The sequence below is a fragment of the Procambarus clarkii genome, chromosome 3 (genome assembly GCF_040958095.1).
Source record: "Procambarus clarkii isolate CNS0578487 chromosome 3, FALCON_Pclarkii_2.0, whole genome shotgun sequence".
NCBI classification, from domain to species: Eukaryota; Metazoa; Arthropoda; class Malacostraca; order Decapoda; family Cambaridae; genus Procambarus; species Procambarus clarkii.
In genome coordinates this window covers 45,151,598-45,173,232 of record NC_091152.1, presented here as the reverse complement: position 1 = coordinate 45,173,232, position 21,635 = coordinate 45,151,598, and positions in this window count along the sequence as shown.

Sequence of the window (21,635 nt, the reverse complement as noted above, 5' to 3'; positions counted from 1 at the left end):
AGGTATTGTAATTATCAGGGAAAAGCGCCAAGCCATTGCGACAATATAGCACTGGGAAGGGGTCAGGATATGGATTTGGGATGAGAAGGCGGGATGGAATGGTGCCCAACCACTTGGAGGGTCGGGTATTGAACGCCGACCTGCATGAAGCGAGACCGTCGCTCTACCGTCCAGGTCAAGTGTCTTCATTATTGATGAACTAACGTATGAAAACTTCAATATTACAGTAATATGAGTCATTCCACATATAGACACTACAACAGTGAACAGGTGCAGCCGTCTACGGTGAAGTACTTGCCCACGACTACTGTGAGAAGGCTGGTATAGTGCTGGGTTCAAGGCCTATCATCGAGGGAGGCCTATTTCCGACCAGCCAGCAAGCACACTATAGTCCTGAACATGGGGGTCAGAACTAAAGCACTGTTCTCAGTGTATATTATCAGAGCAAGAAACATAAACATTATTTCTAACACATTATACAAATCGTTACACAGAAGAGGTGTAGGTGTTCCTTAGTGAGTTAGTGCAGTGATCTCTGAGGTGAGCAGCAGGTCCAGAGGTGTAGGTGTTCCTTAGTGAGTTAGTGCAGTGATCTCTGAGGTGAGCAGCAGGTCCAGAGGTGTAGGTGTTCCTTAGTGAGTTAGTGCAGTGATCTCTGAGGTGAGCAGCAGGTCCAGAGGTGTAGGTGTTCCTTAGTGAGTTAGTGCAGTGATCTCTGAGGTGAGCAGCAGGTCCAGAGGTGTAGGTGTTCCTTAGTGAGTTAGTGCAGTGATCTCTGAGGTGAGCAGCAGGTCCAGAGGTGTAGGTGTTCCTTAGTGAGTTAGTGCAGTGATCTCTGAGGTGAGCAGCAGGTCCAGAGGTGTAGGTGTTCCTTAGTGAGTTAGTGCAGTGATCTCTGAGGTGAGCAGCAGGTCCAGAGGTGTAGGTGTTCCTTAGTGAGTTAGTGCAGTGATCTCTGAGGTGAGCAGCAGGTCCAGAGGTGTAGGTGTTCCTTAGTGAGTTAGTGCAGTGATCTCTGAGGTGAGCAACAGGTCCAGAGGTGTAGGTGTTCCTTAGTGAGTTAGTGCAGTGATCTCTGAGGTGAGCAGCAGGTCCAGAGGTGTAGGTGTTCCTTAGTGAGTTAGTGCAGTGATCTCTGAGGTGAGCAGCAGGTCCAGACGTGTAGGTGTTCCTTAGTGAGTTAGTGCAGTGATCTCTGAGGTGAGCAGCAGGTCCAGAGGTGTAGGTGTTCCTTAGTGAGTTAGTGCAGTGATCTCTGAGGTGAGCAGCAGGTCCAGAGGTGTAGGTGTTCCTTAGTGAGTTAGTGCAGTGATCTCTGAGGTGAGCAGCAGGTCCAGAGGTGTAGGTGTTCCTTAGTGAGTTAGTGCAGTGATCTCTGAGGTGAGCAGCAGGTCCAGAGGTGTAGGTGTTCCTTAGTGAGTTAGTGCAGTGATCTCTGAGGTGAGCAGCAGGTCCAGAGGTGTAGGTGTTCCTTAGTGAGTTAGTGCAGTGATCTCTGAGGTGAGCAGCAGGTCCAGAGGTGTAGGTGTTCCTTAGTGAGTTAGTGCAGTGATCTCTGAGGTGAGCAGCAGGTCCCAGGATTACCAAACATGATTATGGTATAGAAAATATTACAAAAAATACCTATTTGTATTTGTTTCTTGGACGAAACCTACGACAATTTCAAGTGATGGGCGCAAGGGAACTCTCAGGCCTGTTGAATATGTGGCAATTACAGCACTACAATACAGCTGGAGCAATACTGTCGGCTACAGGTTCAACAATACAGTCAACTACTAACTTCAAGCAGAAGTTACAAGGCAGTTTCTCTCTGAGGACAAGCTCTCACCAGCCAAGGTAATTGGCCAGAGATAAATATTAATGGAAAATTACGTTTGGCTACAGAGAATTGCTCCAGGGATTTACACACGCTGGCAGACCATCACGGTTCATGTCTGCAACATCAATGCACCGACCCAACCACAACAGCCTCGTTGCCCTACCTTCGCATCAACGCAGAACAAGTGTCCACATTTTTGTTTAGACGGTCTTCCCTACCTGTGAGTTTATAACCATCCAACCATCCGGGTATTGAGTTACGGTGCATGTATCCAGGATACATCTAGGATACCTCCTCCCTGTGTTGTGATACAGCCATCATGTATTGTGCTACAATAGTGGCCTTCATGTATTGTGCTACAATAGTGGCCATCATGTATTGTGCTACAATAGTGGCCTTCATGTATTGTGCTACAATACTGCCCTTCATGTATTGTGCTACAATAGTGGCCATCATGTATTGTGCTACAATAGTGGCCATCACGTATTGTGCTACAATAGTGGCCATCATGTATTGTGCTACAATAGTGGCCATCATGTATTGTGCTACAATACTGCCCTTCATGTATTGTGCTACAATAGTGGCCATCATGTATTGTGCTACAATAGTGGCCATCATGTATTGTGCTACAATAGTGGCCATCATGTATTGTGCTACAATAGTGGCCTTCATGTATTGTGCTACAATAGTGGCCTTCATGTATTGTGCTACAATAGTGCCCTTCATGTATTGTGCTACAATAGTGCCTTTCATGTATTGTGCTACAATAGTGGCCATCATGTATTGTGCTACAATAGTGGCCATCATGTATTGTGCTACAATAGTGCCCTTCATGTATTGTGCTACAATAGTGCCCTTCATGTATTGTGCTACAATAGTGCCCTTCATGTATTGTGCTACAATAGTGCCCTTCATGTATTGTGCTACAATACTGCCCTTTATGTATTGTGCTACAATAGTGGCCTTCATGTATTGTGCTACAATAGTGGCCTTCCTGTATTGTGCTACAATAGTGCCCTTCATGTATTGTGCTACAATAGTGCCCTTCATGTATTGTGCTACAATAGTGCCCTTCATGTATTGTGCTACAATAGTGCCCTTCATGTATTGTGCTACAATAGTGGCCTTCATGTATTGTGCTACAATAGTGGCCTTCATGTATTGTGCTACAATAGTGGCCTTCATGTATTGTGCTACAATAGTGCCCTTCATGTATTGTGCTACAATACTGCCCTTCATGTATTGTGCTACAATAGTGGCCTTCATGTATTGTGCTACAATAGTGGCCTTCATGTATTGTGCTACAATAGTGGCCTTCATGTATTGTGCTACAATAGTGGCCTTCCTGTATTGTGCTACAATAGTGGCCTTCATGTATTGTGCTACAATAGTGGCCATCATGTATTGTGCTACAATAGTGGCCTTCATGTATTGTGCTACAATAGTGGCCTTCATGTATTGTGCTACAATAGTGGCCATCATGTATTGTGCTACAATAGTGGCCTTCATGTATTGTGCTACAATAGTGGCCTTCATGTATTGTGCTACAATAGTGGCCTTCATGTATTGTGCTACAATAGTGGCCATCATGTATTGTGCTACAATAGTGCCCTTCATGTATTGTGCTACAATAGTGCCCTTCATGTATTGTGCTACAATAGTGGCCTTCATGTATTGTGGCAGAGTTGTTAAGCGGGAGCCACCACCCCGGGAGACACGCTCCCACAACTCACATGACAGGACATCTGAGGTACAGTTATCTGTGACAGGCGGCCTCAAGTTGGGTCCTCAAGTTGATAACAGGTTTTGTCTGAATTATTGTGATGTTGTCTGAACCGTTAATATGAGTATTGTTGGTGCGCTGGCCACCCTCCCCTCGTCCACCCTCCCCTCGTCCACCCTCCCCCTCGTCCACCCTCCCCTCGTCCACCCTCCCCCTCGTCCACCCTCCCCTCGTCCACCCTCCCCCCTCGTCCACCCTCCCCCTCGTCCACCCTCCCCTCGTCCACCTCTCCCCTCGTCCACCCTCCCCTCGTCCACCATCCCCTCGTCCACCCTCCCCCCTCGTCCACCCTCCCCCTCGTCCACCCTCCCCCTCGTCCACCCTCCCCTCATCCACCCTCCCCCTCGTCCACCCTCCCCCTCGTCCACCCTCCCCCTCGTCCACCCTCCCCCTCGTCCACCCTCCCCCTCGTCCATCCTCCCCCTCGTCCACCCTCACCCTCGTCCACCCTCCCCCTCGTCCACCCTCCCCCTCGTCCACCCTCCCCTCGTCCACCCTCCCCTAGTCCACCCTCCCCTCGTCCACCCTCCCCCTCGTCCACCCTCCCCTCATCCACCCTCCCCCTCGTCCACCCTCCCCCTCGTCCACCCTCCCCCTCGTCCACCCTCCCCCTCGTCCACCCTCCCCCTCGTCCACCCTCCCCTCATCCACCCTCCCCCTCGTCCACCCTCCCCCTCGTCCACCCTCCCCCTCGTCCACCCTCCCCCTCGTCCACCCTCCCCCTCGTCCATCCTCCCCTTCGTCCACCCTCCCCCTCGTCCACCCTCCCCCTCGTCCACCCTCCCCCTCGTCCACCCCTCCCCTCGTCCACCCTCCCCTCGTCCACCCTCCCCTCGTCCACCCTCCCCCCTCGTCCACCCTCCCCTCGTCCACCCTCCCCCTCGTCCACCCTCCCCTCGTCCACCCTCACCCTCGTCCACCCTCCCCTCGTCCACTTGACTGGTAACTGTTGGACTGTCAGCCTGACAGTCGAGATTCAAATGCTGGGATCTGTATGTTGTTAAATGTTTATTGTGATACAATCTACTGATTGTAGTGATTTTAAGGTACCGTAGACTTTTTTTTAGGCATTGGGTTAAATTTTTCTCTGTAATGTAAAGTATTAGGATAATAATCATCGTGTTTTAGATTAAAAACAATGTTTCCTAAACATGTGAGCAAGAGAGCTGTAACAGTCTAAGCTGTTTCAGAAGCTTAGAGACCTTGTATAGTATTGTAGACAGGGATTATCTAGGTTTTGGAGTTTCAGGGGAGTTTGTACCCGAGTTCCCAGAAAGGGTCTCAAGATAAGGGTGTCCCTAGAGACTAGCAGGGGAGTGAGGCAGGCACGAGTGCTACAGCCTTCCCCTGAATTAATTCATCAGGTTTAGAGAAATTCAGATAGTAAAAGTAATTAATAGTGGTATATTAATAACGTTCCTTGTTAACAGTTAATTTAACGACAATTAAAGTAAAGAGTCCACTCGTCGTCAAGTACAGACGAATCTTAGGATGAGAACATCCACAAGGTGAAAAATATGTACTGATCATCTTGTCTGTTACTTCATGGAAATTATAAATCCAGAGTATCATTCAGTATTATAATTAATAATCAACCTGACTCAAGTACCAGTGTAATTTGTCATCAGTTTTGAAATGGGAATATACTGATCATCGTAAGTGATTAGTACATTGAGTTACCCTTGATAACTAGGCTTGTCAGTGAGGCTTGTCAACTAGCCCAGGTCAGCTTGACAGAGGTCAGAGTGAGTGTTAGAGCAGTGTGAGGAGCGGACGTCTGGATAAAGTGCTTACAAGTTGGTTCAGTTCCTTTTAAATTCATTAATCAGTTCCTCTACTTTAGGAAGAATTTCAGGAATAAATTTAGCGTGGAATATTCATTTGTTCCATGATAATTATTTATGTTTTAATAGATCTTGTTTAGAATTTATAGTATTTAGTGGAATGTTCCCCAGTGTATATGTTATATTCGTTTATTTCGGTAAGGTTTATTCACGCCCCTGATTATCGAATACACTCCTCTGAACTGTACAAACATTTTTTTTGAGATATATACAAGAGTTGTCACATTCTTGTACAGCCACTAGTACGCACAGCGTTTCGGGCAGGTCCCTGGAATACGATCCCCACCGCGAAGAATCATTTTTACAACCAAGTACTCATTTTACTGTTGAGTTAAACAGAGGCTACAGTTAAGGATTTGCGCCCAGTAAATCCTCCCCGGCCAGGATACGAACCCATGACAAAGCGCTCGCGGAACGCCAGGCGAGTGTCTTACCACTACACCACGGTGACTTGTTAGGTCCCCGTGGTGCATCTCTTATTCTATTCACTGTAAGCCCTTCTGTCGAGTTAATCTACACATTTAAAGTAAATCCCATCTCTCCTTTCGGATAATTGGTGATCCACATTCAGGGATCAAGGGCTAATTGACAGTTTCCTGCTTCACCGTCAGTTAGGGGGAATTATCAGTAAAGGTATTAAGTCAGGTGGTGGCGGCGTTCTTTCTTTAAGTCTCTAGTGAATTAGCTGATCTTGAGGTACAAGGTTCTCGTGTCGTGACAGGTAGGCGATCAAACGCTTCAGGTTCGAGGAGTTGGACTGAGGGTTACAGCAAGCCGGAACTCTGGTGATCATCATACATCACAGTACATAACGACCTGTTGAAGCTAAACAAGAGAAGTTAATTCAGATCTGCCCCGGTTACAGGGTGGCAAAGGTCCTGGTTGACTGGCACTGGGTGGCCAAGGTCCTGGTTGACTGGCACTGGGTGTCCAAGGTCCTGGTTGACTGGCACCGGGTGGCCAAGGTCCTGGTTGACTGGTACTGGGTGGCCAAGGTCCTGGTTGACTGGCACTGGGTGGCCATGGTCCTGGTTGACTGGCACTGGGTGTCCAAGGTCCTGGTTGACTGGCACCGGGTGGCCAAGGTCCTGGTTGACTGGTACTGGGTGGCCAAGGTCCTGGTTGACTGGCACTGGGTGGCCAAGGTCCTGGTTGACTGGTACTGGGTGGCCAAGGTCCTGGTTGACTGGCACTGGGTGGCCAAGGTCCTGGTTGACTGGCACTGGGTGGCGAAGGTACTGGTTGACTGGTACTGGGTGGCCAAGGTCCTGGTTGACTGGCACTGGGTGTCCAAGGTCCTGGTTGACTGGCACTGGGTGGCCAAGGTCCTGGTTGACTGGCACTAGTGGCCAAGGTACTGGTTGACTGGTACTGGGTGGCCAAGGTCCTGGTTGACTGGTACTGGGTGGCCAAGGTCCTGGTTGACTGGCACTGGGTGGCCAAGGTCCTGGTTGACTGGCACTGGGTGGCGAAGGTATTGGTTGACTGGTACTGGGTGGCCAAGGTCCTGGTTGACTGGCACTGGGTGTCCAAGGTACTGGTTGACTGGCACTGGGTGGCCAAGGTCCTGGTTGACTGACACTAGTGGCCAAGGTACTGGTTGACTGGTACTGGGTGGCCAAGGTCCTGGTTGACTGGCACTAGGTGTCCAAGGTCCTGGTTGACTGGCACTGGGTGGCCAAGGTACTGGTTGACTGGCACTGGGTGGCCAAGGTACTGGTTGACTGGCACTGGGTGGCCAAGGTACTGGTTGACTGGTACTGGGTGTCCAAGGTCCTGGTTGACTGGCACTAGGTGGCCAAGGTACTGGTTGACTGGCACTGGGTGGCCAAGGTACTGGTTGACTGGTACTGGGTGGCCAAGGTCCGGGTTGACTGGCACTGGGTGGCCAAGGTACTGGTTGACTGGTACTGGGTGGCCATGGTACTGGTTGACTGGTACTGGTACTGGGTGGCCAAGGTCCTGGTTGACTGGTACTGGGTGGCCATGGTACTTGACTGGTACTGGTACTGGGTGGCCAAGGTCCTGGTTGACTGGTACTGACACTGGGTGGCCAAGGTCGTTGTTTACTGGCACTGGGTGGCCAAGGTACTGGTTGACTGGCACTGGGTGGCCATGGTACTGGTTGACTGGCACTGGGTGGCCAAGGTCCTGGTTGACTGGCCCTGGGTGGCCAAGGTCCTGGTTTACTGGCACTGGATGGCCAAGGTCCTGGTTGACTGGCACTGGATGGCCAAGGTCCTGGTTGACTGGCACTGGGTGGCCAAGGTCCTGGTTGACTGGCACTAGTGGCCAAGGTACTGGTTGACTGGCATTGGGTGGCCAAGGTCCTGATTGACTGGTACTGGGTGGCCATGGTACTGGTTGACTGGTACTGGTACTGGGTGGCCAAGGTCCTGGTTGACTGGTACTGACACTGGGTGGCCAAGGTACTGGTTGACTGGCACTGGGTGGCCAAGGTCCTTGTTGACTGGTACTGGGTGGCCATGGTACTGGTTGACTGGCACTGGGTGGCCAAGGTGCTGGTTGACTGGTACTGGGTGGCCAAGGTCCTTGTTGACTGGTACTGGGTGGCCATGGTACTGGTTGACAGGCACTGGGTGGCCAAGGTACTGGTTGACTGGCACTGGGTGGCCAAGGTACTGGTTGACTGACACTGGGTGGCCAAGGTCCTGGTTGACTGGCACTGGGTGGCCAAGGTCCTGGTTGACTGGTACTGGGTGGCCAAGGTCCTGGTTGACTGACACTGGGTGGCCAAGGTACTGGTTGACTGACACTGGGTGGCCATGGTACTGGTTGACTGGTACTGGCACGGGGTGGCCAAGGTACTGGTTGACTGGCACTAGTGGCCAAGGTCCTGGTTGACTGGTACTGGCACGGGGTGGCCAAGGTACTGGTTGACTGGCACTAGTGGCCAAGGTCCTGGTTGACTGGCACTGGGTGGCCAAGGTCCTGGTTGACTGGTACTGGGTGGCCATGGTACTGGTTGACTGGCACTGGGTGGCCAAGGTCCTGGTTGACTGGCACTGGGTGGCCAAGGTCCTTGTTGACTGGCAATGGGTGGCCAAGGTCCTTGTTGACTGGTACTGGGTGGCCAAGGTCCTGGTTGACTGACACTGGGTGGCCAAGGTACTGGTTGACTGACACTGGGTGGCCAAGGTACTGGTTGACTGACACTGGGTGGCTAAGGTCCTGGTTGACTGACACTGGGTGACCAAGGTACTGGTTGACTGACACTGGGTGGCCAAGGTCCTGGTTGACTGGCACTGGGTGGCCAAGGTCCTTGTTGACTGGCAATGGGTGGCCAAGGTCCTTGTTGACTGGTACTGGGTGGCCAAGGTCCTGGTTGACTGACACTGGGTGGCCAAGGTACTGGTTGACTGACACTGGGTGGCCAAGGTACTGGTTGACTGACACTGGGTGGCTAAGGTCCTGGTTGACTGACACTGGGTGACCAAGGTACTGGTTGACTGACACTGGGTGGCCAAGGTCCTGGTTGACTGGCACTGGGTGGCCAAGGTCCTGGTTGACTGGTACTGGGTGACCAAGGTCCTGGTTGACTGACACTGGGTGGCCAAGGTACTGGTTGACTGACACTGGGTGGCCATGGTACTGGTTGACTGGTACTGGCACGGGGTGGCCAAGGTCCTGGTTGACTGGCACTGGGTGGCCAAGGTCCTGGTTGACTGGCACTGGGTGGCCAAGGTCCTTGTTGACTGGTACTGGGTGGCCAAGGTCCTGGATGACAGACACTGGGTGGCCAAGGTACTGGTTGACTGACACTGGGTGGCCAAGGTACTGGTTGACTGACACTGGGTGGCCAAGGTCCTGGTTGACTGGTACTGGGTGGCCATGGTACTGGTTGACTGGCACTGGGTGGCCAAGGTCCTGGTTGACTTGCACTGGGTGGCCATGGTCCTGGTTAACTGATACTGGGTGGCCAAGGTCCTGGTTGACTGGCACTGGGTGGCCAAGGTCCTTGTTGACTGGCACTGGGTGGTCAAGGTACTGGTTGACTGGCACTAGTGGCCAAGGTCCTGGTTGACTGGTACTGGGTGGCCAAGGTCCTGGTTGACTGGCACTGGGTGGCCAAGGTCCTGGTTGACTGGTACTGGCACGGGGTGGCCAAGGTACTGGTTGACTGGCACTAGTGGCCAAGGTCCTGGTTGACTGGTACTGGCACGGGGTGGCCAAGGAACTGGTTGACTGGCACTAGTGGCCAAGGTCCTGGTTGACTGGCACTGGGTGGCCAAGGTACTGGTTGACTGACACAGGGTGGCCAAGGTACTGGTTGACTGACACTGGGTGTCTAAGGTCCTGGTTGACTGACACTGGGTGGCCAAGGTACTGGTTGACTGACACTGGGTGGCCAAGGTCCTGGTTGACTGGCACTGGGTGGCCAAGGTCCTGGTTGACTGGTACTGGGTGGCCAAGGTCCTGGTTGACTGACACTGGGTGGCCAAGGTACTGGTTGACTGACACTGGGTGGCCATGGTACTGGTTGACTGGTACTGGCACGGGGTGGCCAAAGTCCTGGTTGACTGGCACTAGGTGGCCAAGGTCCTGGTTGGCTGGCACTGGGTGGCCAAGGTCCTTGTTGACTGGTACTGGGTGGCCAAGGTCCTGGTTGACAGACACTGAGTGGCCAAGTTACTGGTTGACTGACACTGGGTGGCCAAGGTACTGGTTGACTGACACTGGGTGGCCAAGGTCCTGGTTGACTGGCACTGGGTGGCCAAGGTCCTGGTTGGCTGGTACTGGGTAGCCATGGTACTGGTTGACTGGCACTGGGTGGCCAAGGTCTTGGTTGACTGGCACTGGGTGGCCATGGTCCTGGTTAACTGATACTGGGTGGCCAAGGTCCTGGTTGACTGGCACTGGGTGGCCAAGGTTCTTGTTGACTGGCACTGGGTAGCCAAGGTACTGATTGACTGGCACTAGTGGCCAAGGTCCTGGTTGACTGGTACTGGGTGGCCAAGGTCCTGGTTGACTGGTACTGAGTGGCCAAGGTCCTGGTTGACTGGTACTGGCACGGGGTGGCCAAGGTACTGGTTGACTGGCACTAGTGGCCAAGGTCCTGGTTGACTGATACTGGCACGGGGTGGCCAAGGTACTGGTTGACTGGCACTAGTGGCCAAGGTCCTGGTTGACTGGCACTGGGTGGCCAAGGTCCTGGTTGACTGGTACTGGGTGGCCATGGTACTGGTTGACTGGCACTGGGTGGCAAAGGTCCTGGTTGACTGGCACTGGGTGGCCAAGGTCCTTGTTGACTGGCACTGGGTGACCAAGGTCCTTGTTGACTGGTACTGGGTGGCCAAGGTCCTGGTTGACTGACACTGGGTGGCCAAGGTACTGGTTGACTGACACTGGGTGGCCAAGGTACTGGTTGACTGACACGGGGTGGCCAAGGTCCTGGTTGACTGACACTGGGTGGCCAAGGTACTGGTTGACTGACACTGGGTGGCCAAGGTCCTGGTTGACTGGCACTGGGTGGCCAAGGTCCTGGTTGACTGGTACTAGGTGGCCAAGGTCCTGGTTGACTGAGACTGGGTGGCCAAGGTACTGGTTAACTGACACTGGGTGGCCATGGTACTGGTTGATTGGTACTGGCACGGGGTGGCCAAAGTCCTGGTTGACTGGCACTGGGTGGTAAAGGTCCTGGTTGACCGGTACTGGGTGGCCATGGTACTGGTTGACAGGCACTGGGTGGCCAAGGTTCTGGTTGACTGGCACTGGGTGGCCAAGGTCCTGGTTGACTGGCACTGGGTGGCCAAGGTACTGGTTGACTGGTACTGGGTGGCCAAGGTCCTTGTTGACTGGTACTGGGTGGCCAAGGTACTGGTTGACTGGTACTGGGTGGCCAAGGTCCTTGTTGACTGGTACTGGGTGGCCATGGTATTGGTTGACTGGTACTGGGCGGCCAAGGTCCTTGTTGACTGGTTCTGGGTGGCCAAGGTCCTGGTTGACTGGTACTGGGTGGCCATGGTACTGGTTGACTGGCACTGGGTGGCCAAGGTCCTGGTTGACTGGTATTGGGTGGCCATGGTGCTAGTTGACTAGTACTGGGTGGCCAAGTTCCTTCTTGACTGGTACTGGGTGGCCAAGGTCCTGGTTGACTGGTACTGGGTGGCCATGGTACTGGTTGACTGGCACTGGGTGGCCAAGGTCCTGATTGACTGGCACTGGGTGGCCAAGGTCCTAGTTGACTGGCACTGGGTGGCCAAGGTACTGGTTGACTGGCACTGGGTGGCCATGGTACTGGTTGACTGGCACTGGGTGGCCAAGGTCCTGGTTGACTGGTACTGGGTGGCCAAGGTCCTGGTTGACTTGTACTGGGTGGCCATGGTACTGGTTGACTAGCACTGGGTGGCCAAGGTTCTGGTTGACTGGCACTGGGTGGCCAAGGTCCTGGTTGACTGGCACTGGGTGGCCAAGGTGCTGGTTGACTGACACTGGGTGGCCAAGGAACTGACCACCCAAGGTGGCCAGTTCCAGTTCAGGTTACCTCACAAGTAACAATGGGGTCAGGTTACCCCACAAGTAACAATGGGGTCAGGTTACCTCACAAGTAACAATGGGGTCAGGTTACCTCACAAGTAACAATGGGGTCAGGTTACCCCACAAGTAACAATGGGGTCAGGTTACCTCACAAGTAACAATGGGGTCAGGTTGCCTCACAAGTAACAATGGGCTCAGGTTACCTCACAAGCAACAATGGGGTCAGGTTACCCCACAAGTAACAATGGGGTCAGGTTACCTCACAAGTAACAATGGGGTCAGGTTACCCCACAAGCAACAATGGGGTCAGGTTACCTCACAAGTAACAATGGGGTCAGGTTACCTCACAAGTAACAATGGGGTCAGGTTACCCCACAAGTAACAATGGGGTCAGGTTACCCCACAAGCAACAATGGGGTCAGGTTACCCCACAAGCAACAATGGGGTCAGGTTACCTCACAAGTAACAATGGGGTCAGGTTACCTCACAAGCAACAATGGGGTCAGGTTACCCCACAAGCAACAATGGGGTCAGGTTACCTCACAAGTAACAATGGGGTCAGGTTACCTCACAAGTAACAATGGGGTCAGGTTACCTCACAAGTAACAATGGGGTCAGGTTACCCCACAAGTAACAATGGGGTCAGGTTACCTCACAAGCAACAATGGGGTCAGGTTACCTCACAAGTAACAATGGGGTCAGGTTACCTCACAAGTAACAATGGGGTCAGGTTACCTCACAAGTAACAATGGGGTCAGGTTACCTCACAAGTAACAATGGGGTCAGGTTACCCCACAAGCAACAATGGGGTCAGGTTACCTCACAAGTAACAATGGGGTCAGGTTACCTCACAAGTAACAATGGGGTCAGGTTACCCCACAAGCAACAATGGGGTCAGGTTACCTCACAAGTAACAATGGGGTCAGGTTACCTCACAAGTAACAATGGGGTCAGGTTACCTCACAAGTAACAATGGGGTCAGGTTACCCCACAAGTAACAATGGGGTCAGGTTACCTCACAAGCAACAATGGGGTCAGGTTACCTCACAAGTAACAATGGGGTCAGGTTACCTCACAAGTAACAATGGGGTCAGGTTACCTCACAAGTAACAATGGGGTCAGGTTACCTCACAAGTAACAATGGGGTCAGGTTACCCCACAAGCAACAATGGGGTCAGGTTACCTCACAAGTAACAATGGGGTCAGGTTACCTCACAAGTAACAATGGGGTCAGGTTACCCCACAAGCAACAATGGGGTCAGGTTACCTCACAAGTAACAATGGGGTCAGGTTACCTCACAAGTAACAATGGGGTCATTTACAGGACTCAGAAAACAGTGATGATTCATTTTTTGTTCTTCCCTAAATATGTGAATGCTTGTATATAAACGGTGAACAATGTAGAGTGAACACTCGTCGTTGTTGTACTGCAGAAGAAAGCTGTGTTCTTGTACTCATCTGATCGTGCTTGCGGGGGTTGAGCTTCGGCTCTTTGGTCCCGCCTTTCGACTGTCAATCAACTGGTGTTCAGATTCCTGAGCCTATTGGGCTCTCATTATACTTGAAGCTTTGTATGGAGTCAGCCTCCACTACATCACTGCCTAATGCATTACATCTGTTAACTACTCTGACACTGCAAAAGTTCTTTATAATGTCTCTATGGCTCATTATTTAACAGAGGTGGAACAAGAGTTCCCTAAACTGTCTTTATTTGCCCTATCAATTGCCGAGATTCTTTTATGTAGTGATCATGTCTCCCCAACTATTCTGTCGTCTTGCGACGTGAGGTTTAGTTCCTGTAGTCTCTCTTCATACCTTATACCTCTGAACTCAGGTACGAGTCTCTTGGCATATTCAGATTCAGATTCAGATGTTTATTCAGGTAAGGTATATACATACAAGTGATGTTACATTAATGGATTGATATATAGATAGAGCTAGTACATACAATGCCTAAAGCCACTATTACGCAATGCGTTTCGGGCAAAACAAACAAAACAAACAAACAAACAATATCGTTGAACACTCTCCAAATTAGTCTTGTGCTTCACTAGATACAGACTCCAAGCTGGAGCTGCATACTTCAGGATTGGTCTGATCTATTTGGTATACAAGGTTCTAAATTATTCCTTATACAAGTTTCTGATGCCAGTTCTTATGTTGGCCAATCTAGTATACACCGCTGATGACATCCTCTGGATATGTGTTTCAAGGGACAGGTCTGGCAGGATATCAACCCCGGGTCTTTCTCTCTCCTTGTGTCTTGAAAGATTTCATCTCCTAAATGGTATCTTGTTTCTGGTCTCCTGCTCTCTTTACCTGTCTTCATTAGTTTACATTTGCTTGCGTTAAACTCTAACAACCATTTGTTGGACCATTCCTTCAGTTTGACAGATTTACCCTCCCTGAAACCATGTTGGTGGTTTGTCACGAAGTCCCTTCTCTCCAGATGTGCTACTAAGAATGGGGGTCAAAGACTTTCCTCACGATCTTCTCCATCACCTTGCATGGTATACAAGTTAAGGACACTGGCCTGTAGTTCAGTGCCTCTTACCTGTCAACGGTTGTGTATAATGGGACTACATTAGCCGTCTTCCATATTTCTGGCAGGTCTCCTGTTTCCAGTGACTTATCGCACACCAAGGAGAGTGACAAGCAAACTGCTTATAAACGCTTGTCGTTGTTACACTGCAGACAAAAGCTGTGTTCTTGTGAATGCTCGTCATTGTTGCAGTGGGGCTTGTGTTCACGTCCCCTTGTGTGGCGAGGAGGGCTCAAGCCTTAATCTGAGGAGGACCTGCAGATTGAACTCACACAATAACCAAAATTGCCTCACCGGCCCAAAAATGTAACAATGGAGGAGGAGGGCGCCTGGAGGAGGTTCTTGAGGAGGTCTGGCAAGATGCAGGGACATGAAGGAGATTACTGGGGGAAGGCAATGTTAAAATGTTAAAACGACAATTTTTGACTTGTAAGGGGCGGTCTATTATACTTTATGCTGGCGAGTTGGCGTATATGTTGTCTTCAACAACACCAAAGTTATCTTTACGTGTTCTGCAGCACCAAAGTTATCTTGACATGAACAGCAATATCGAAGTAATCAAGACGTCTTGAGCAGCACCACAGTTATCTAGATGTCCTCAGCAACGGCAGAGTTATTTTGACATCAGCAACAATGTTGTCTAGACATCAGCAACAATAACAATGTTGTCTAGACATCAGCAGCATTACCAAATGTGTCTAGACATCAGCAGCATCACCAAATGTGTCTAGACATCTGCAGCATCACCAAATGTGTCTAGACATCAGCAGCATCACCAAATGTGTCTAGACATCAGCAGCATCACCAAATGTGTCTAGACATCTGCAGCATCACCAAAGGTGTCTAGACATCAGCAGCATCACCAAAGGTGTCTAGACATCAGCAGCATCACCAAATGTGTCTAGATATCTGCAGCATCACCAAAGGTGTCTAGACATCAGCAGCATCACGAAATGTGTCTAGACATCAGCAGCATCACCAAATGTGTCTAGATATCTGCAGCATCACCAAAGGTGTCTAGACATCAGCAGCATCACCAAATGTGTCTAGATATCTGCAGCATCACCAAAGGTGTCTAGACATCAGCAGCATCACGAAATGTGTCTAGACATCAGCAGCATCACCAAAAATGTTCTGTGCGTACGTGTGCGTGAGCGCGTGTGTGCGTGTGCGCGTGAGCGTGCATAACACCATCCTACACAAACCTACAGCTGGCTAAAGGTGTCCCCCATATTACCTGTAAATACTCAGTCTTGAGCCTTCTACACCACTGGAGTAGTGGCCACGGTACTCTGCTCTACCCCACTGGAGTAGTGGCCACGGTACTCTGCTCTACACCACTGGAGTAGTGGCCACGGTACTCTGCTCTACACCACTGGAGTAGGTGCCACGGTACTCTGCTCTACCCCACTGGAGTAATGGCCACGGTACTCTGCTCTACACCACTGGAGTAGTGGCCACGGTACTCTGCTCTACACCACTGGAGTAGTGGCCACGGTACTCTGCTCTACACCACTGGAGTAGTGGCCACGGTACTCTGCTCTACACCACTGGAGTAGTGGCCACGGTACTCTGCTCTACACCACTGGAGTAGTGGCCACGGTACTCTGCTCTACACCACTGGAGTAGTGGCCACGGTACTCTGCTCTACACCACTGGAGTAGTGGCCACGGTACTCTGCTCTACACCACTGGAGTAGTGGCCACGGTACTCTGCTCTACACCACTGGAGTAGTGGCCACGGTACTCTGCTCTACACCACTGGAGTAGTGGCCACGGTACTCTGCTCTACACCACTTGAGTAGTGGCCACGGTACTCTGCTCTACACCACTGGAGTAGTGGCCACGGTACTCTGCTCTACACCACTGGAGTAGTGGCCACGGTACTCTGCTCTACACCACTGGAGTAGTGGCCACGGTACTCTGCTCTACACCACTGGAGTAGTGGCCACGGTACTCTGCTCTACACCACTTGAGTAGTGGCCACGGTACTCTGCTCTACACCACTGGAGTAGTGGCCACGGTACTCTGCTCTACACCACTGGAGTAGTGGCCACGGTACTCTGCTCTACACCACTGGAGTAGTGGCCACGGTACTCTGCTCTACACCACTGGAGTAGTGGCCACGGTACTCTGCTCTACACCACTGGAGTAGAGGCCACGGTACTCTGCTCTACACCACTGGAGTAGTGGCCACGGTACTCTGCTCTACACCACTGGAGTAGTGGCCACGGTACTCTGCTCTACACCACTGGAGTAGTGGCCACGGTACTCTGCTCTACACCACTGGAGTAGTGGCCACGGTACTCTGCTCTACACCACTGGAGTAGTGGCCACGGTACTCTGCTCTACACCACTGGAGTAGTGGCCACGGTACTCTGCTCTACACCACTGGAGTAGTGGCCACGGCACTCTTCTCTACACCACTGGAGTAGTGGCCACGGTACTCTGCTCTTCCTCACTACCCGCAACACAATCATCTTTCGGGACTTTTGGCGGCGAGGAAGACCGTCGTACCTTTCTTTGATCAAGGGTTAATGTGTTCCTAATGTCATACCACCTTCTTCCTGCCTCTACCACCACTTTGGCCTTGAGAGATGGCCTCATTCCCTCTTCAAATATTATTTATTTTACAGCGGGTAAGCTCTCTCTTATCGAGAATGTATATATATATATATATATATATATATATATATATATATATATATATATATATATATATATATATATATATATATATATATATATATATATATAATTTCCATTATTACCACTTTTAAAAGTCTACAAGCAATAAGGAATTACATTATAATTTATCTTAATATTAAAATTGAACTTAAGCTCTTATATCTTAAAACTTCTGTTTAAGATGTAATGCACTTTGGAGAGTAAAAGAGAAAGGAATTGTCTTAAGAGTGCAATATCTACTTGATATTCACAGCTACCTGACTGCTACGACAAAATCATTGAGGCATTAGAAGAAAAACAGAATACAGATGTTGTTTACACAGATTTTGCAAAGGCCTTCGACAAAATAGGTCACACGATGAGGTCAATAGGTATAACTGGTAAAGTGGCACGCTGGGTACTCAATTTCCTGTAGAACACAAAGGGTAACAGTCAATCAAATAAAATCGAGTCCGAGCGCTGTTAAATGCTCTGTACCTCAGGGTACAGTCCTTGTATAGTCTCTGTGACCTGTGTCATTTGACTGTCAATATTTGTCTGGGTCAAGTGTGATAATTTCAGTGAATATTGGAGTTATCAGTGACGCGTGATAAAACATTGATATAATTCTTCGTCTTAGTGACCTGGGTGTGAGTCAATGGTTAATGAATCTCAATGACTCATAAGCGTCGATTCGATATTGTCTCAGTGACTTATGATTCTTTCATTGTTGTTATATTTCTTAGTGATATATCTGTCAGAAACGCCATGCGTGTATGTGGCTTTGATAGACTGTAAAACAACAACAACAATGTTATGTACTCTCACAAATGTACTTTCATGCGTAAATAAATAAATTAATTAATAAATGATATGCACTCTCTTTCAGTGATTATTAATGTCTTTGTGATGTGTAATTAATCATTGTGGAAGTAATTCCAGAGACTTAATGTTGTAGGAATGAATTAGTCATTGATTGTTATGTGTAATTCATGTGTTGACTATTAACCAAGTGCAGAGTTGTAACTCTGGTCAATGTCCCTTCTTACTGCAAGTGTCATGTGCAGTTGATATGAGAGAGTGCACAAGTGTTCACTCAGATGATGGACAGAGTGTATCGTGATCCAGCTTGTACCCCTCTAGACATACCCGAGAGGGTACTGAGGAAGTTACTGGAAGCTTGCACTAATGAGACACTCTTTTTGAGTCCCGATTGGCACATGTATAAACAAGTGAATGGGGTTCCATGGGTGTTCCCCTAGGTGTCCAGTTAATGATTTTTTACATGGGTACCATAGAGCAGGTCTTAGTTGACATGGACTTGAAACCGGCCATATACTGCAGGTATGTTGACATTTTTACACAGGTAACTGATGTCAGACATCTGCAGGAGCTGAAGGAGGCATTCAAGCGCAATTATGTGTTGAGTTTCACTTACGAGATGAAGAAGGAGGGGAAGCTGCCCTTTCTAGATGTAACAGTAACGGAAAGGAGAGGAGGCTTCCACACTGCAGTCTACACTAAGGAAACAAACATAGGAATGTGCCTAAATGCCAACAGTGACTGCCCAGACAGGTACAAGAGGAGTGTTGTCAATGCTTACGTCGACTTTGCTCTCAGCCACAGCTCAGGATGGAAGCAAGTCCAGGAAGAACTCTGTAGGGTAAGGCAGGTCCTAGTCAACAGCGGCTTCTCTAACGGTTTTGTTGAAGACCATAAAAAGAAAGGTAAAACGCCATGCAACTTCTGAAGAGACAACTAACACAACACCTATACCCCCTATTAGACTATTTTACAGGAACTTCTTTTCGACAGCTCATAAAACGGAGGAAAGGGTCCTGAAAGATATTGTTGATAGGAACGTTATCCCTACAGACAAAAAACAGAAAATGCAATTGACGTTTTACTATAAAACCAAAAAACGGCCAGCCTACTCATGAAAAACTCTCCAGACACCAAGCAGAACGCCTTGAAGGAAACCAACGTCGTCTATGCCTTCAAATGCCCACTTGGGGACTGTAAGCCCCAAAGAACTCAGTATATAGGCAAGACAACAACGTCTTTTTCTAGACGATTAACAATGCATAAACAACAGGGCTCCATAAAGGAACATATAAAATCTCACAACCAGACCATCACCAGAGAAGTCTTAACAAACAACACAGAAATCATCGATAGGTACAGCGATAGCAGGCGGCTCCACATCTGCGAGGCACTACACATCAAAAAGTCTACACAGCAATCAACAGCCAATTAATGCACTACTATATTCTACCCACTTCAAGACTCCGAACCAATATAGAAGCATCAAGAGGAAGTATGAGCCAGATGGCCCTCTGAAGTTACTTCCATTCTTATGCTCTCATATATCCAATTAATACCCATAGTTTCGTGTTCTGTCTTGTATTTGTCACAAGTTTGTTCACCTCATCCAAAACTGTTGCACCATATCACTTCACCCAAATGCGAGTATAAGTATGACGGATTAGCTGACTCTGTTTAGTGTTTTCAGGTTACAGCTGCGTGTGTAAAGTAAAGTCTTAGAAAATGTAATAAGTTATTACGAAATGCGTTCAAGCGTCGCGTTATCTTATTATTATTAATCTTATTATTTTGGTTAATATATATATATATATATATATATATATATATATATATATATATATATATATATATATATATATATATATATATATATATATATATATATTTATATTTAGGGGTACCACCACTGGTTTAATTAAAGGGACCCACATCCTCAAAGAAGAATATAAATAGTGTTCAGAGAAGACCTTGTGGATTCTCACTGAATACTTTAATCTTTTCCTCTCCTACCACCCATATTTTTTTTTATTTGATTTTATTGCAATGCTACAGTTTACAGAAAACACACACTTATATAACAATATACCAACCAGTGTTCGAAGACCTCGTCCAGCTCTTCGGGGGTTGGGTGAGTACCCAAAATACAGCACGCATTTCCCCTCTGAACAGCGACACTGAGGCGCTGGAATATGAAACTGGCCACTCTTGGGTCTCTAGTCTTCCCAATGAGTTCCTCGCCCAGCTCCTTCAGGAACTTAAGTGCATATTTACCCCAGACGCCCAGAGTCTCAGAGCCTATTGGCACGAACCTGTAACAACGTTCTAGGTCCCTGTACTTGTTGGTTTTCTGGGTCTCCCTGAAGGTGGCCGCCCCGCCTCCCTCAGCTGTGCTGTAAGGTAGATAGGTATCAGCCAATGTAGATGCACACGTGTAGTCCCACACGACCTGTTTACCTTCTCTCCATGGCTGCAGGGTGACTCCATCTGGGCGTTTTAGGCTGTTGTCAGGCCTGCACAACTGAGGTTCCCTTTGTGCTGGGCACCCAGCTGAGGCCAAACCTCTCTTGATGATGTCATTGACTGCTTCATGTCTGGCAATCTTTCCCTGTGTCTTACGACAGATGAGACCATGGCTGCCGTATTGGTCTGCCCGTGCATGGCTGCAAATACACCGGTGCTCGGTGGAGATAGGGGCGGCAAGGCACAGGCATGACTGCCATATTGGTCTGCCCGTGCATGGCCGCAAATACACCAGTGCTCGGTGGAAATAGGGGCGGCAAGGCGCAGGGCAACACCAATACTTAGGGTCCGATGGCCCAGGCGGGTGTCCAAGCGGAATAAGGGACTGCCAACAGGAAGTCCCCGGCATGGGGCGCTTGCACAGCTAGAAGACGCGCTTTGTCCTTCCTGGAAGCTGCCTCCAGCAATGATGTGGCGATGTTCTCCACTATGGGGCTATCCCATTTGGACTGTTTGCAGTCATTTGGAAGAGTCGGTCGAGGATGAGAGTTGACAAGAGTGTCCCACTGACCGGCTCCTTCCGCGAATGTGGGATCATGAATCCCAATGGAGTCTCTTAGGTATTCCGGTAGTATTTCCTTAACTAATTCACCTGTTGCACTGGTCGAGGATAAGAGTGCCAGCAATGCTGTGTCGCCTTGCGAATACCTATCCCCCCGAGTCTAACTGGGAGCGTTGCTTGGTCCCATTGGTCATCTTGTAGGGAGAGGTTTAACACTTTCACGGTTATTGACCTTAGGAGTGTGTCATATTCTGTTAATTTTGGGCTGTCGAAGGAGGGAGCACACCTTAGGAAATAGGTCAGTCTGGGCAAAGCCAGGCACCTTGTGAGAAGGTACAAAGCATCGTGGGCGTCCAAAGCCCCTATTCTTCCCTCCATCCTCCTCAGGTCGTTCAGCTTTTCTTCGAGGACTACCTCAATGGCGCTCGAGCCCAGAGGTGCCCCTAGCAGCACACTGTCGGTGGGAGCGATCACTTGGGCTCCTGGCAATATGATTCGCACTGCATCTATGGTTGGTTGGCTAGATGAGATGATTTCACACTTTAATGGGTTTAGGGTGAGTCCTAACTCCTCTCCCTTAGATTTCACCAGCTGTAGATCTTCTAGCAGGGACTCCTGTGTCCCTGCCAGGGTGCC